The following is a 15,091-nucleotide window of genomic DNA, read 5'->3' on the forward strand; positions in this document are numbered from 1 at the left end:
CCCGCGCCCCTGGGAGTGCTGTGCTCCTCTGGTCTCCCCAGTGCCCCCTGGAGTGCTGTGCTCCTCCGGGTCTCTCCCCGTGTCCCTGGGAGTGCTGTGCTCCTCTGGGTCTCCCCCGCGCCCCTGGGAGTGCTGGGCTCCTCTGGGTCTCTCCCCCGTGCCCCTGGGAGTGATGTGCTCCTCTGGGTCTCTCCCCCGCGCCCCTGGGAGTGCTGGGCTCCTCTGGTCTCCCCTGCGCAACTGGGAGTGCTGGGCTCCTCTGGTCTCCCCCCCGCACCCCTGGGAGTGCTGTGCTCCTCTGGTCTCCCCCCGTACCCCTGGGAGTGCTGTGCTCCTCTGGGTCTCTCCCCCCGTGCCCCTGGGAGTGCTGTGCTCCTCCGGGTCTCTCCCCCGTGCCCCTGGGAGTGCTGTGCTCCTCTGGGTCTCTCCCCCGTGCCCCTGGGAGTGCTGTGCTCCTCTGGGTCTCTCCCCCGTGCCCCTGGGAGTGCTGTGCTCCTCTGGGTCTCTCCCCCGTGCCCCTGGGAGTGCTGTGCTCCTCTGGGTCTCTCCCCCGTGCCCCTGGGAGTGCTGTGCTCCTCCGGGTCTCTCCCCGCGCCCCTGGGAGTGCTGTGCTCCTCAGGGTCTCTCCCCCGTGCCCCTGGGAGTGCTGTGCTCCTCAGGGTCTCTCCCCCGTGCCCCTGGGAGTGCTGTGCTCCTCTGGGTCTCTCCCCCGTGCCCCTGGGAGTGCTGGGCTCCTCTGGGTCTCTCCCCCGCGCCCCTGGGAGTGCTGGGCTCCTCTGGTCTCCCCCGCGCCCCTGGGAGTGCTGGGCTCCTCTGGTCTCCCCGCACCCCTGGGAGTGCTGTGCTCCTCTGGTCTCCCCCCGTACCCCTGGGAGTGCTGTGCTCCTCTGGGTCTCTCCCCCCGTGCCCCTGGGAGTGCTGTGCTCCTCCGGGTCTCTCCCCCGTGCCCCTGGGAGTGCTGTGCTCCTCTGGGTCTCTCCCCCGTGCCCCTGGGAGTGCTGTGCTCCTCTGGGTCTCTCCCCCGCGCCCCTGGGAGTGCTGGGCTCCTCTGGTCTCCCCCGCGCCCCTGGGAGTGCTGGGCTCCTCTGGTCTCCCCGCGCCCCTGGGAGTGCTGGGCTCCTCTGGGTCTCTCCTGCACCCCTGGGAGTGATGTGCTCCTCCGGGTCTCTCCCCGCGCCCCTGGAGTGCTGGGCTCCTCCGGGTCTCTCCCCCGCACCCCTGGGAGTGCTGTGCTCCTCTGGGTCTCTCCCCCGTGCCCCTGGGAGTGATGTGCTCCTCTGGGTCTCTCCCCCGCGCCCCTGGGAGTGATGTGCTCCTCTGGGTCTCTCCCCCGCGCCCCTGGGAGTGATGTGCTCCTCTGGGTCTCTCCCCCGCGCCCCTGGGAGTGATGTGCTCCTCTGGGTCTCTCCCCCGCGCCCCTGGGAGTGATGTGCTCCTCCGGGTCTCTCCCCGCACCCCTGGAGTGCTGGGCTCCTCCGGGTCTCTCCCCCGCACCCCTGGGAGTGCTGTGCTCCTCTGGTCTCCCCCGCGCCCCCTGGGAGTGATGTGCTCCTCCGGGTCTCTCCCCGCACCCCTGGAGTGCTGGGCTCCTCCGGGTCTCTCCCCCGCACCCCTGGGAGTGCTGTGCTCCTCTGGTCTCCCCCGCGCCCCCTGGGAGTGCTGTGCTCCTCAGGGTCTCTCCTGCACCCCTGGAGTGCTGGGCTCCTCCGGGTCTCTCCCCCGCACCCCTGGGAGTGCTGTGCTCCTCTGGTCTCCCCCGCGCCCCCTGGGAGTGATGTGCTCCTCCGGGTCTCTCCCCGCACCCCTGGAGTGCTGGGCTCCTCCGGGTCTCTCCCCCGCACCCCTGGGAGTGCTGTGCTCCTCTGGTCTCCCCCGCGCCCCCTGGGAGTGCTGTGCTCCTCAGGGTCTCTCCTGCACCCCTGGAGTGCTGGGCTCCTCCGGGTCTCTCCCCCGCACCCCTGGGAGTGCTGTGCTCCTCTGGTCTCCCCCGCGCCCCCTGGGAGTGATGTGCTCCTCCGGGTCTCTCCCCGCACCCCTGGAGTGCTGGGCTCCTCCGGGTCTCTCCCCCGCACCCCTGGGAGTGCTGTGCTCCTCTGGTCTCCCCCGCGCCCCCTGGGAGTGCTGTGCTCCTCAGGGTCTCTCCTGCACCCCTGGAGTGCTGGGCTCCTCCGGGTCTCTCCCCCGCACCCCTGGGAGTGCTGTGCTCCTCTGGGTCTATCCCCCGCGCCCCCTGGGAGTGATGTGCTCCTCCGGGTCTCTCCCCGCACCCCTGGAGTGCTGGGCTCCTCCGGGTCTCTCCCCCGCACCCCTGGGAGTGCTGTGCTCCTCTGGGTCTATCCCCCGCGCCCCCTGGGAGTGCTGTGCTCCTCAGGGTCTCTCCTGCACCCCTGGAGTGCTGGGCTCCTCCGGGTCTCTCCCCCGCACCCCTGGGAGTGCTGTGCTCCTCTGGTCTCCCCCGCGCCCCTGGGAGTGCTGTGCTCCTCAGGGTCTCTCCTGCACCCCTGGAGTGCTGGGCTCCTCCGGGTCTCTCCCCCGCACCCCTGGGAGTGCTGTGCTCCTCCGGGTCTCTCCCCCGCACCCCTGGGAGTGCTGTGCTCCTCCGGGTCTCTCCCCCGCACCCCTGGGAGTGCTGTGCTCCTCCGGGTCTATCCCCCGCGCCCCCTGGGAGTGCTGTGCTCCTCCGGGTCTCTCCCCGCGCCCCTGGGAGTGCTGTGCTCCTCCGGGTCTCTCCCCGCGCCCCTGGGAGTGCTGTGCTCCTCCGGGTCTCTCCCCGCACCCCTGGGAGTGCTGTGCTCCTCTGGGTCTATCCCCCGCACCCCTGGGAGTGCTGTGCTCCTCTGGGTCTATCCCCCGCGCCCCCTGGGAGTGCTGTGCTCCTCTGGTCTCCCTCACACCCCTGGGAGTGCTGTGCTCCTCTGGGTCTCTCCCGTGCCCCCTGGGAGTGCTGTGCTCCTCTGGGTCTCCCCCCCGCGCCCCTGGGAGTGCTGTGCTCCTCCGGGTCTCTCCCCGCACCCCTGGAGTGCTGGGCTCTTCCGGGTCTCCTGGGTGCGCAGGAAGTGCCACTGGGAGAGGAAGTGCGTCACGTGTACGCCACTTCCGGGGGTTCCGCCCCCAAGCACTGCCCGCGGCGCAGACGCACGGACCCTGGCTGACCTGCGACCAATGAGGGCCCGCGGAGAGCGCGTCCGTCGCCTTCTCGCGCTGCTCTGATCCCGATCCAAGATGGCGGCTCCGGCGCGGGCAGCGACTGGTCCCCGTCTTCAGTTTCTTCCTAACATTTCGCTCGTGTCCCAGTAAACAAAGTAGGCCGCGACCGCTGTCCTTCTTCTATGTTCATGACAAATCGTTAAAGCTCAGCCTCCTCCTGCGATTGACAACATCTCGACTCATTTCCCTAAAACCTCGGCCTCTTCCCAAGATCAACGTCCTCCATCCAATGAGATAGCGAACTCGTCTCTGGGTTCCCCTATTACAGGATAGTTCATGCTTTATTAATCGTCTAGAATGTCCTCCTCTGCCCAATCCAGGATGGCTGTCGCGCTGCCGGCGCTTTAGTCCGTCTTCAGTGTCGCTGCTAGAGCTCCCCTGCGTTCTCTGCCGTCGTTAGACTCCTGCCCGTGTGCACTACATCCCCCATGATGCTTGGGGGGCGGGCCCGTCTCCCGGGTGACAGCTTCACTTCCGGTTCGCAGGCCGCCGCTGCTGTTGTTGTGCTCTGATCGTATCCGGCCGCCGTTGGAGCCGCGTCCGGAGCCCGGAGCACCCGAGGCGGCGAGAAGAGGTGAGGGGGCCCGGGGTGTGAGGCTGGGACCGGAGGAGAGAGCGGGAGGTGCGTCCTGGGGGACCTCTGGGCACTGAAGTCAGGGGCTCCCTGGAGGGCAGAGTCTGGGGGGGGCCCTGGAGAGGGGGACCCCCGGGAAGGTGGGGCTAGGGGTCCCCTAGAGGGCAGAGTGAGGGGTCCCCTAGAGGGTGGGGGTGGAGGTTAGAATCAGGGGCTGGAGGGTAGAGGGTGGGGGGGCCCTTGAGGGTGGGCTCGGGGACCCCTGGGGGGAGAGGGTCTGAAGGATGGAGTCTGGGCCCCCCCTGGAGGGTGGAGTCTGGAGGGGGCCCTGGAGAGGGGGACCCCCGGGAAGGTGGGGCTAGTGGTCCCCTAGAGGGCAGAGTCAGGGGACCCCTAGAGGGTGGAGCTGGAGGGGGGGACCCCCGGGAAGGTGGGGCTAGGGCAGAGTGAGGGGTCTCCTAGAGGGTGGGGGTGGAGGGGTCAGGGGGTCCCCTAGAGGGTGGGCTTGGAGGTTAGAATCAGGGGCTGGAGGGTGGAGTCTGGGCCCCCCCTGGAGGGTGGAGTCGGGGGGGGGGGCCTGGAGAGGGGGACCTCCGGGAAGGTGGGGCTAGGGGTCCCCTAGAGGGCAGAGTCAGGGGACCCCTAGAGGGTGGAGCTGGAGGGGGGGCTGTAGGGTAGAGGGTGGGGGGCCCTTGAGGGTGGACTCGGGGACCCCTGGGGGAGAGGGTCTGAAGGATGGGTCAGGGGCCCCTGGAGGGTGGGGCTGGAGGGGGGGCTCTGTAGTGTAGACGGCGGGGGGGCCTAGAGGGTGGGCTCCGGGACCCCTGGGGGAGAGGGTCTGAAGGATGGGTCAGGGGCCCCTGGAGGGTGGGCTGTAGGGTAGAGGGTGGACTCGGGGACCCCTGGGGGGAGAGGGTCTGAAGGATGGGTCAGGGGGCCCCTGGAGGGTGGGGCTGGAGGGGGGGCTCTGTAGTGTAGACGGCGGGGGGGCCTAGAGGGTGGGCTCCGGGACCCCTGGGGGAGAGGGTCTGAAGGATGGGTCAGGGGCCCCTGGAGGGTGGGCTGTAGGGTAGAGGGTGGACTCGGGGACCCCTGGGGGGAGAGGGTCTGAAGGATGGATCAGGGGGCCCCTGGAGGGTGGGGCCGGAGGGGGGGCTCTGTAGTGTAGACGGCGGGGGGGCCTAGAGGGTGGGCTCCGGGACCCCTGGGGGAGAGGGTCTGAAGGATGGGTCAGGGGCCCCTGGAGGGTGGGCTGTAGGGTAGAGGGTGGACTCCGGGACCCCTGGGGGAGAGGGTCTGAAGGATGGGTCAGGGGGCCCCTGGAGGGTGGACACAGGGGGCCGGCTCATAGCACTTCATAGAAACACAACTAGAAGATAACAAGACTGAAGAAGAGGAACATACGTTGCCGCTGTCAGTTCTTCATGCTGCGCGGTGTAGAAGGTGAGCACTAATCCCGAACTGTCCGCACTCGGTGGAAGCAGCAGTCTCCCACGTGCTCTCCTCTGCAGACACAATCCTAAGGAAAAGCTCAGCCAAGCATATCCTCGCCTCCTTCCAGTGCAGTATTCACGTCGGATCTGTGGTTTTCGGAGATCCACCCTGATCCACCCTTGCAAGTACCTCAATATAGTTTCCTGACTGAGTTTTTACATTCTATGTCAGGACCGGAGGCTCCGATTATGCTTCTCTTTCTTTACTTCAAAATGTATATCAGCCAATCACATTAAGTAAATAAAAAAAAAAAACTACGTTATCCTTGTCCCCCAGTATATCTCATATCACATGCTCCAATAGTATACAAGCATTGTTCAATCCCATTTCGGACAGAATTTTGATAAAGACGTGCGTGCACGCCTGCGCAATTAATGCCTGTAGGAGGAGGCTGGACTGGCTTGTAGTGAGTACCAAGGGGTACTTACACCTTGCACCAGGCCCAGGTATCCCTTATTAGTGTAGAGGGGTGTCTAGCAGCTTAAACTGATAGAAAAGGTAGCTTAGAAGAGCAGCTTAGGCTGAACTAGGAGACGAGTGAAGCTCCTACAGTACCACTAGTGTCATATGCACAATATCATAAGAAAACACAATACACAGATATACTAAAAATAAAAGTACTTTATTTTTATGACAATATGCCAAAAGTATCTCAGTGAGTACCCTCAGTATGAGGATAGCAAATATACACAAGATATATGTTTACAATACCAAAATATGCAGTAATAGCAATAGAAAATGGTGCAAACAATGTATAGTCACAATAGAATGCAATGGGGGCACATAGGGATAGGGGCAACACAAACCATATACTCTAGAAGTGGACTGCGAACCACAAATGGATCCCAAACCTATGTGACCTTGTAGAGGGTCGCTGGGACTGTGAGGAAACAATGAGGGTTAGAAAAATAGCCCACCCCAAGACCCTGAAAAGTGGGTGCCAAGTGCACCTAAGTTCCCCAAAGAGCACAGAAGTCGTGATAGGGGAATTCTGCAGGAAAGACCAACACCAGCAATGCAACAACAATGGATTCCAGACGAGAGTACCTGTGGAACAAAGGGACCAAGTCCAAAAGTCATGATCAAGTCGGGAGTGGGCAGATGCCCAGGAAATGCCAGCTGTTGGTGCAAAGAAGCTGCCACCGGATGGTAGAAGCTGAGGATTCTGCAAAAACGACAAGGGCTATAAACTTCCCCTTTGGAGGATGGATGTCGTGAAGAGTCGTGCAGAAGTGTTTTCCCGCAGAAAGACCGCAAACAAGCCTTGCTAGCTGCAAAGATCGCGGTTAGGGTTTTTGGATGCTGCTGTGGCCCAGGAGGGACCAGGATGTCACCAATTGCGTGAGGAGACCGAGGGGGCGTCCAGCAAGACAAAGAGCCCACTCAGAAGCAAGCAGCACCCGCAGAAGTGCCGGAAGAGGCACTACGAAGTGGAGTGAATCAGTGCTCAACCAAAGTTGCACAAGAGAGTCCCACTTCACCGGAGGACAACTCAGGAGGTCGTGCACTGCAGGTTAGAGTGCCGGGGACCCAGGCTTGGCTGTGCACAAAGGAAATCCTCGGAGAGTGCACAGGAGCCGGAGTAGCTGCAAAACATGCGGTTCCCAGCAATGCAGTCTAGCGTGGTGAGGCAAGGACTTACCTCCACCAAACTTGGACTGAAGAGTCACTGGGCTGTGGGAGTCACTTGGACAGAGTTGCTGGATTCAAGGGACCTCGCTCGTCGTGCTGAGAGGAGACCCAGAGGACCGGTGATGCAGTTCTTTGGTGCCTGCGGTTGCAGGGGGAAGATTCCGTCGACCCACGGGAGATTTCTTTGGAGCTTCTGGTGCAGAGAGGAGGCAGACTACCCCCACAGCATGCACCATCAGGAAAACAGTCGAGAAGGCGGCAGGATCAGCGTTACAAGGTCGCAGTAGTCGTCTTTGCTACTTTGTTGCAGTTTTGCAGGCTTCCAGCGCGGTCAGCAGTCGATTCCTTGGCAGAAGGTGAAGAGAGAGATGCAGAGGAACTCTGATGAGCTCTTGCATTCGTTATCTAAGGAATTCCCCAAAGCAGAGACCCTAAATAGCCAGAAAAGAGGGTTTGGCTACTTAGGAGAGATGATAGGCTAGCAGCACCTGAAGGAGCCTATCAGAAGGAGTCTCTGACGTCACCTGCTGGCACTGGCCACTCAGAGCAGTCCAGTGTGCCAGCAGCACCTCTGTTTCCAAGATGGCAGAGGTCTGGAGCACACTGGAGGAGCTCTGGGCACCTCCCAGGGGAGGTGCAGGTCAGGGGAGTGGTCACTCCCCTTTCCTTTGTCCAGTTTCGCGCCAGAGCAGGGCTGAGGGATCCCTGAACCGGTGCAGACTGGCTTATGCAGAGATGGGCACCATCTGTGCCCATCAAAGCATTTCCAGAGGCTGGGGGAGGCTACTCCTCCCCAGCCCTGACACCTTTTTCCAAAGGGAGAGGGTGTAAAACCCTCTCTCTGAGGAAGTCCTTTGTTCTGCCTTCCTGAGCCATGCCTGGCTGGACCCCAGGAGGGCAGAAACCTGTCTGAGGGGTTGGCAGCAGCTGCAGTGAAACCCTGGGAAAGGTAGTTTGGCATTACCCGGGTCTGTGCTAGAGACTCGGGGGATCATGGAATTGTCTCCCCAATGCCAGAATGGCATTGGGGTGAAAATTCCATGATCCTAGACATGTTACATGGCCATGTTCGGAGTTACCATTGTGACCCTATACTTATGTCGTGACATATGTATAGTGCACATGTGTAATGGTGTCCCCGCACTCACAAAGTCAGGGGAATTTGCCCTGAACAATGTGGGAGCACCTTGGCTAGTGCCTGGGTGCCCACACACTAAGTAACTTAGCACCCAACTTTTACCAGGTAAAGGTTAGACATATAGGTGACTTATAAGTTACTTAAGTGCAGTGGTAAATGGCTGTGAAGTAACGTGGACGTTATTTCACTCAGGCTGCACTGGCAGGCCTGTGTAAGAATTGTCAGATCTCCCTATGGGTGGCAAAAGAAATGCTGCAGCCCATAGGGATCTCCTGGAACCCCAATACCTTGGGTACCTCAGTACCATATACTAGGGAATTATAAGGGTGTTCCAGTATGCCAATGTAAATTGGTGAAATTGGTCACTAGCCTGTTAGTGACAATTCGGAAAGAAATGAGAGAGCATAACCACTGAGGTTCTGGATAGCAGAGCCTCAGTGAGACAGTTAGTCAGAACACAGGTAACACATACAGGGCACACTTATGAGCACTGGGGCCCTGGCTGGCAGGGTCCCAGTGACACATAAAACTAAAACAACATATATACAGTGAAATATGGGGGTAACATGCCAGGCAAGATGGTACTTTCCTACAATGTCCTAGACCAGATTTGGCAGGCAAAGTGGCGGATACACCAGAGGAGGACCCAACTTTGGTCACCGTTATGAAGAAATACACCAAGGACCCCAAGAAGGGTCTTGACAGAGCATGGCAAAACTTCCTGGGCATTGCTGGATCACTGCTTAAAAACCTGGAGCTATCATTCCATGCCAGAGAGTCCAACTCTCCAGTAGACCTAGGGGAGCTAATTGGTTGGGTACAGAGAGCCATTTGTCTGTTGGGCAACTCCAACTGTTTCATTTCAACGGAACGTTGAAGATCTATTCTGATGAGGATAGACCCTAAACTCAATGACTTAGCCACTTCAAAAGCCGGCGCAGTGGCAGAAGGCTTGCTTTTCGGAGGTCCCTTTGTTAAGGAACTCTCCAGATTGTGTTCCACTTACTCCACGATCAACAAGGCCCAATTGTCACCCAAAACGTGTTCTGGAGGGGCCTTTTTGGCAGGGCAGGAAGCCATGGAGTGCGGATGTCAGGCCGAGGAAATACCCAAGGCTCTCAAAATGGATATGCCCCCCCCCCCCTCCCGGGGCAGAGGGCGTTGGTATGGAGAACAGTCGGAGCCCACGTTCTGTGCTACTTCTGCCAGAGGTGGGCAGTCCCTATACGGGTGAGGGGGGGCAACACAGACAACAAGGAACATCCCAGGACACAGGATATTCTGGTAAGCGTCATTCCTCTTTCCAAGGTACTCTTGGAGGGAAGAGTGGACTTGTTACCAGACAAGTGGGGGCAAATCTCCAAGGACCAATGGGTCTTAGACACAGTCTTGGGGGTCAAACTAGACTTTTGTCGGCCCATCCACAACAAATAGATTTTTCCCAAACAGAGCAGTCTTTTATAGACTCAGAAATTCGATCACTATTGGACAAGGGAGCAATAACTGCTACAACTTCCCACCCCAAGGGGTCCATAAGCCCCATTTTTCTGGTCGAAAAGAAAGGAGGGGGTTTCCGACTGATGTGAAATCTCAAGGAGTTCAGCGTCTGGATTTTATACACACATTTCAAAATATAAGTCATCCATTTAGTAAGAGAGATTCTCCAGGAGGGCGACTGGATGGTCCGCTTAGGCTTCTTTCAGGTCTATCTGTTGGTCCCCATTTTTCTGCCTCACAGAAGATTCCTTCAGTTCCTCTGGCGAGGGAAAAGTCTAGAATTCATGTCCCTTCCCTTCGGCCTATCATCAGCTCTTTGGTGCTTACCAAACTGATGAGACCAGTGGTGAAGTCACTGAGAGCTCAGGGGTCTGTCTCGTTGTATATCTGGACAACCTCCTGTTGATGGCACAAGATCCTTTTATACTCAGGACTCATTTATCTTGGACTGTTCAACTCTTGCAGAGTCTAGGGTTTTTAATCAACGTACAGAAGTTAATCTAGACTCCGACCAACCAGATAGAAGTTTTGGGATTCTAGATAGATTCGATCTGAACACAATTGATCTTGCCCCTCCGGAAGATTCACAATATCAAGAAGGAACTGAGGTGTGCACTGTGCAGACAGACTGTGTCATTGAGATCAATAGCCAGGATTGTGGGTCTCTTGGCTTCCTCGATCCAAGCCATGTTCCCTGGACCCTTTCATTACAGGGCTCTTCGGAGATTAAAAATCCAACATCTTCGGAAGGGCCTGATCTACTCGGATCAAGTCCCTTTGTCAGAAGAAGTCAGATTTGAATTGGTGGTTGGACCACATTGAGTCTTGGAATGGCAGAGCCATTTTCGGCACAGCCCCAGTAGTAGTAGTAGTGATAGAATCGGATGCCAGCCTTTGGAGCTGGTGGGCGAGATGTGGAACACTGACAACAGGGGTCGTTGGTCAGAGACAGAAAGGGGTCTCCATGTCAACTGCCTCGAACTCCTGGCAGGCTCTTTCGCCATCAAGAGTCTCTCCCCTGCAAGACAGATTGTTGTATTTTGAAGGTGGACAATATCTCAGCGGTCCGCTTTGTCAACAAGTTGGGGGGGGGTGCGAAATCCAGGCTGTTGGAGAGATTGCCAAGGATTTCTGGCATTATTGCCTTAATCATCAGATTTCCCTCACAGCGGAATACCTCCCAGACTAGATCAATCGTATAGCAGATTGGCAATCCTGACACCTACGGGACTTCAGTGACTTTAAATTGAATACCTTAATATTCAACCATCTTCACAGAGATGGGGTCCTTGCAATGTGGACCTGTTCACATCCTGACTCAATCGACAACTTCCCCATTTCTTCAGTTGGCATTCGGAAGTGCAAGCCACAGGCGTTTTTCTCCAAGAGTATTCTCAGTTACAGGGGTATGCCATTCCTCTGTTCCTTGTGAACCCCAGGGTCCTGACTCAGATCAGACGGCAGAAATCAGAGATCATTCTCGTGACTCCCTTATGGAGAGCTCAACCTTGATTCCCAATAGCCCTATCTCTAGCAAGTGCTCTTCCAGTTAAACTTCCCATCCTCCCAGATCACTGGTTGGACCCAGAGGGATCCCCTCATCCGCTAGTCCTGTCAGATCAGCTCAGATTTGTGGCCTCTATGGATGGTGCAACGCATGGGGTGTTCATCCTGCAGGGGCAGAATCTTCTATGGTAATAAATTTCCTTTCGGATTTGGCAGCCTATGGTTTAGCCTATAGAACAGTGAATAATTTCAGATCTGCGATCTCAGCAGGCCATGTCCAGGTGGAAGGTAAACCAATTGGCAAACATCCGCTGATATGCAATTGATGAGAGGGATTCATATGTCCAATCCTCCAAGGCCCAAATATGCATCCTTCTAGGATGTGAATGTGGTGTTAAAAGTTCTAGAACAATGCCCAACAAACGGATACATTTTGCATAAAAATTTCGGCTAAACTGACCATCTTGTTATGCCTGATATCATGTAAAAGGGTGTCTGATGTTCGGACCCTTGGCCTCGCAGGCAGAGTTTTTTCCTCAGAACGGGTTTCATTCACTATCACTCGACAGACAAAATCTAATTCCAGGTTGATAACATTCCCAAGTTTTGCAGATAATTCCCAACTTTGTGTAGTTCAATGTCTAAAAGACTATGAAGCCGCTACTTGTGACCTGAGGCAGGAGTCTGGGGGACAGTTACTCATAGCATTGCAAAAACCATTTAGACCAGTGTCTTCAGCGACTTTAGTCAGGTGGGTAAGATGGCTGCTGGCTGAAGCCGGTACTGACATCTGTCTTTGGTGCTCATTCAGCCAGAGGAGCTATGGCGTCTGTCATTTATTTTATGAGAGCTGCGGACTGGTCGTCAGAATCTACATTTCAAAAGTTTTATTAGAATTCTATTGCAGATGTAGTGTCTTTGGTGTGACGCAGCTTTAAACCAGCATAATCTGAGCCTTCGGTCCTGACATAGAATAAAACTAATTGTAGCTTTCTCGTCAAGAATTTTCAGTTCTATGAAGGGCACGGAGGCGAGGATTATCCCACCCCCTACTGATAAGATTTGTACTCAGTGATATTATTTGTATATATTTATAATGTGATATTCAAATTTAATGTGCATGTTGATTTCTTCGCTCCCTGTAATTGTTGTAGTAAGGTGCAAGAAGGTTCTTTAATTTGAGGGTGTTATGGTGAATTTTTCTTGTATCTCAGAAAATGAACAAAAGAGTGCTTGAACAGTTTCAATTCATCTGGGTCAGGATTTCCGTTGGAGCATAGTTATGAAGAGCTTGTTGGAAGTTGGTCTTCGTCCTTGTTGATTGTGTGACATCCCGGTTATGGAATCCACGTTTGGATCAATATAGATTTGGTTACTATTACCCTGTTTCTCTTGAAGTATGCAGTACTTACGTTTTTTTCTTGCAAAGAAAGAGGACACAAAATGGGGACATCTCTATTTATGTGGAATGCTTGCATACTATTGGAGCATGTGATATGAACTGTAATGTGGGACATTGATAATGCAGTTTTTTTTTTAAAAAACTTAATGTGATTACTTCACAATTTATAGCAGCCAAAGAAAGAGAAGCATAATCCGTTCCTCCGTGTCCTTAATAGAATTACAAATACTTGATGTGAAAGCTAGAGTCCTTAGAGGGCATCTAAATAATCATGCTGGAGTTACAATATTGAACAAGCATTAAATATAACTTTAGATTTGTTTTTATCTTGTCACATTTGTTGACAAAGTGACAGTCTAGTCTTCACAGAAATTGTTTATTTTAATATGGAGACGGGTATTTTCTTTGCTTCCTTAGAAGTGTGAGGAACTATGTGAACATCTTGCTGGTGTGAAAGGAAATGCATTCTTCTAACACAGAATTTAAATGAACTGCATATATGTCAAAATAAACAGAAAGGCACAAATGAAGTGCTTCCCCCCTCCCCCAATTCTTGAGTGTGCTGGAAACCAAGATATTAATAGAGGCAAAACAAAGGGAGACAGTGATGCGCAAATTGCTGAAACCCAGTTTAATTTTTTTTTACGAGTTATAGTTTGACTACTGTGTACTTTTATCAGTAAAATTGTCTGTGCAATTCTATTGGTTATTTCAGTGGAAAATGTATTGTTTGGTAAACGGCAGTGGCTACCACACCATGCTTTATTAATATGCTTGTGGCAGTGTACTCCTAAATGCAACACCAACTACACACTACACCCTCACCACTCTCTTGCTGGGTTCTTTGCAACACTTGTTATTTTTGTGAAATTTAGATTTTTCAGAATCTCAATGCGGTCAGTGATGTAGCATCGAAGGTAACGCCACCCGTCTGAAAGTTGCCCCGTCTCCTTTGCCTACTAAAGCCACAGGAGCTCTTACAGCACCGGGACTGCAGATCAAATACCCCACTCCCCCAGAGGTCAAAGAGGAAGTATGTCCATGCTGCGGAGTGACTCCTCGGCTGCTGTGCATGTTCCATATACGAGAGAGGAGCTTGCAGTGTTTTTGTCCAGATCTGTGATTTGTTCTGTGGGTGTGAGGGACACAGTACTCTGCCTGGAGCTGTACCTTTTTGTGTGTGGTAATCTTGCTATGTGTGTCAAGTTTGCACTCATACGCCCCAGTGCTGTTCCTTACAACTATACAAGTTATGAATCTTTTCTAGTTCATTGTATTAAGAGGAGACATTGAATGGTGCTGCCCAGTGCCACACTTGTTCCACATCTTTAAAGGAAATGTATCCTGGCTGGCACTGCACTGCCACACGTTTTTCACATCTTTCAGGGAAGATTGTGATGCTCTTGCACTCCCGCTACCTGTACTTTATATCTGTGTGATTTAGCTCGGACAAAAGACCATTTTAGCTGTCCCAACAGCCTCACGTTTTCTCAAAAATAAAATACCACATCTTGCATAGAGAAACTGGTCTTTAGGTAGGCTGCCGTCAGTTATTCATCAGAGTGTCCGCCACATATCCCATCAGCCCTCTTGAGCCATTGGCTTTGTTGCTAATTCTTGGCTCTGCCTAGTAGACAACCGCTGGCCTTTAGGATGCCCGGAAGTCTGATTCACAGTATTTTTCCTGCTTACTCTGGGTTACTCTAATCCATGGGTACTCACAAACATTATTCCAGGGGCCAAAAGGTATTGTCTGCGATGTGACCGAGGGCCGCATTGATGCCAGCAGGGTGGCTGTACATAGGATGCACTGATATAATATAATGTGATGTACTAAGGTGACACAGTTCTGCATGTTAATGAAATACTCTTTGGAATTTTAAATACCTTTATTACATTTTTGCTGCAGGATGCCTTTAGAAACACATTTATTTTTAAAGTTAGCTGGTGCAGGATGACTTAGTTGCTTCCCTTTTTTAACTTCAATTACCCTTTAAATCAAGGCTTGTCTTTTTAGTTAACTTCCTTCTCAGTGTTTGTGCTGAGATAAGAAAGCAGCAGGCCAGTGCTCCTGACCAGGGGGCCGCATGTAAAGGTCACGAGGGCCGCATGCGGCCCCCGGGCCGTACTTTGAGTATCACTGCTCTAATCCATAGAAGTCTAACATCAAGAGGTATTTCCTTTAGTTCAGTAACTCACCAGCAAATACAGACTAGTGCTAATTGAGGAATGAGAGTACCAGCCGCTCTGCTTCCATTGCTACTGGACCACAACTGCATTGTACACAGTGCCAGGCATCACTGCTGAAAGCTGCCATCTTGGAATGGTATTTTGCATACTTTATTGTTTTTTGCTGTTCCAAGGATGGCAGACCCCAGTGCAAAACTATACTTCTTTTTTTACTGAAACCCGTGCCCTTCCCATTTACCTGGCATATTAAATTATTTCCCCTTTCCTTACTTTAGCAAATGCTTGTAATACAAGGAAACCCACCACTTTTTTTTTGTTGTATTTTTTTTAGAAGGCAATTGGGACTTTTTTATGCCAATATTTTACCCCACAGAAGTCCACATATATCACTGCTGTGCTAGAGTGGTCTGTGGGAGATTAGATAACCTCAGAGATCATTTAGGCTTCGGTG

General features: G+C 54.1%; 1 protein-coding gene across 1 annotated transcript in view; it reads left to right on the plus strand.

Annotated features, from left to right (window-relative positions):
* Positions 1-3,108: 3,108 nt before the first annotated feature.
* Positions 3,109-15,091, plus strand: part of LOC138247114 (probable ATP-dependent RNA helicase ddx6) — an 80,124-nt gene continuing 68,141 nt past the window's right edge. Inside the window, exon 1 of the mRNA XM_069201859.1 lies at positions 3,109-3,781. The gene's annotated coding sequence lies outside the window, so the exon portion shown is untranslated. The remainder of the gene's footprint in view (positions 3,782-15,091) is intronic.

Source organism: Pleurodeles waltl, chromosome 7 (genome assembly GCF_031143425.1).
Source record: "Pleurodeles waltl isolate 20211129_DDA chromosome 7, aPleWal1.hap1.20221129, whole genome shotgun sequence".
In the NCBI taxonomy this organism is placed as follows: Eukaryota; Metazoa; Chordata; class Amphibia; order Caudata; family Salamandridae; genus Pleurodeles; species Pleurodeles waltl.